Genomic DNA, 2,583 nt, shown 5'->3' with positions numbered 1-2,583 from the left:
TTAGGAACCGTGAAGTTTTCTTTTAAACGAAAAAAAAGAAAAGAAATTCTCTTTTTCTCTCTCTCTCTCTCTCTCTTTACGAGCACGAAAATTCTTTCACAAATATTTTTCAACTCGGTGGATCGGCCAAAAATTCGAGTAAGCTCACGAAAAAAAAAAAATAAAGTTGCCTTTCAACCGTAATAACGACGGATAGTTTTTTTTTCCCTTTCTTGTTCTAGTTTTTTTTTCCTCCTTTTTTTTTTTTACAACAAAAATTTTTTCCTCTCCCTTTTTACGAGCTCGAAAATTCTCTCAACGATATTTCTCAAGACGATGATCGTCCAAAAATTCGAGAACCAATCAACGAGAATCAAAACAAAACAAAAGAATCCGTCCCATTGGAACTCACGTAAATGACTAACAGATTTTTGTTCTCTACTCCTTATCTTTTTTTTTCCTTGGTTTTTTTTTCTTTTTTTTTTGTTTACCTTCTTTTATATCAGAATAATACCTGATAAATTTAGAAACAAGTCCATACGCTTTTAATAGTGAATTGTTTTCGGAGCACGCGTATCTTTTGTTTTCATTTGACGTTCGCGCGTGAGCGCGCGCGCGCGCGTGCAAAAACAGAACAAAAAAAACGGGGGGCGTGAAGGATGGGTTGGGGGATGGAAATATAACGTTCGGTCTCTTCCCACTCGAGAAAGTAGTCATGGGGATTGGGTCAACCGTAATGGTCCTTTTTTTATGTTTACTCCTCTTTTTCTATTTTTGTTGTTGTTGTTGTTCCTTGTGAATGTGTGTTATATTCGTGCGTACGAGTACATATGTAAATGTTGCGAGAGTCGAATCTCTCCCGCTGCGAGCCACACAGTTCTTTCTCGGAATCGAAGCGTTGATAATTTTCAAAGTAACTCGAGTAGTTCCCTTTCCCACGATTCTTTTACTTTTACTTCTTTTTTTTTTTTTTTCGTTGTAGTCTTTTTTTCCTTTTTTCCATTTTTTTCTCTCTAGTTTCATTTTTCTAATTCCGAGAGAATCCATGTGTGTGTGTGTGTGTGTGTGTGTGTGTGAAAACATGGACGAACTAACGGTCAATCGATTTAGACAATTATATTTTTTGTCTACAGTTACATTAATATTAATCATTGGAATACTGAGATTATGTTTATTATTTAGTCCGATTAATTATTGTTCATTTATTCTATTATAATTTAATACGTGTACTGTTACACGTGTACCGTTCTCGATACATTTCTGAAATTTATTTCTATATTTTTCTCATTAAGTGATAAAGAAGTAATTAATTATTGTTAATATCACTTTGATATCATATAGAATTACAGTTTTCAAACTTTTTCGATCCACGGAACTCTTATGGTTGTGAAAATCATTGCTTTAGAATGATACTTGGTACATTTTTTAAAACTGTGCACCGAAATCTGTACACGCGTATAATTGTGACAATTTATTGATCGAAAGGTTTTGATAATTTTCATTTAACATTAAATAAATACAATGCATATAAGAGAAAACAATGACGCGTTTGTATAAAATATATAAGTATGATAATAATTTATAATTAAAATGACAATAAATCATCGTTGGACGTGTCAGATCAAATGGAAGCAAATTATCGTCCGCTTAAAAATATTTGAAAATGGTTGAAGTTTGTTTTCGAAATTTTAACATTAACATAGCAATTGCAAATGCGTGACTGGTGTACAATACAGCGAACTGTACTTCAATTTTTATTTTGTAATACGAAAGAAAACTGATTACATGCTCTCATTTAATAATAAAAATAACAATAGCGTACTAAACGAAGATTTATATACACCATTAAATTACAGAAAAGGTTATGATAATCCAGCAAACAAACATTGTTGAGTATTTTGATATATAGAAAATATAAAAAAATCTTAATAGTAAGGTTGCATGCAACATTACAAAAAGGGTGGACAAATCATCTTTATGTTTTCCTCGATTCAACGAAATACATCGGTACATAAAACTATGAATAAAAAATATTAAAAATAAATATATTACTAACTGAGATATATTTTCTTACATACACGCTTTTGCATGGAATTTTTTAATTTTTATCCAATTCTGTTTCTATAGGATTTCGATTGAATACGAATTAGAAAAAACGTACAAATGGTAAGATTCTAAATTGAACTTTTATATAATATATTGAATTATATTTTGCTGATTATTTAGATGTAAAATGAATCTTCTAGATTTTTGCCATATAAAAATTTATATCATTTTTACGCTATCGTGAAAAAAACAAAAACAACAGAATGTAGGGTTTATAATATAAAAATATAAACGGTGAGTGAGGGGTGACTCTTGTGGAGAAAGAGAAAAAAAATAAATTCCTTTTTCTTTTAGTTCTCGATTTCCATTGGACTAATATTGACAAAAATAAATGACAAAGAGGGCACCTGTTCCAAGCGATAGCTCAATCACATTCGATCGGTAGAACTGAGCTAGAACGTGCTTACCGACCGATCGCTTAAATTCTCGACATTTTATGAGGGTGCATTATACGAAGAAAACCTATGCGAAAGATTTACAACCACGGTTAATGCCTTT

Source organism: Polistes fuscatus, unplaced genomic scaffold (assembly GCF_010416935.1).
Source record: "Polistes fuscatus isolate 324 unplaced genomic scaffold, CU_Pfus_HIC Scaffold2, whole genome shotgun sequence".
Lineage (NCBI taxonomy): Eukaryota > Metazoa > Arthropoda > Insecta > Hymenoptera > Vespidae > Polistes > Polistes fuscatus.
Note: the sequence above shows the minus strand (reverse complement) of the source record.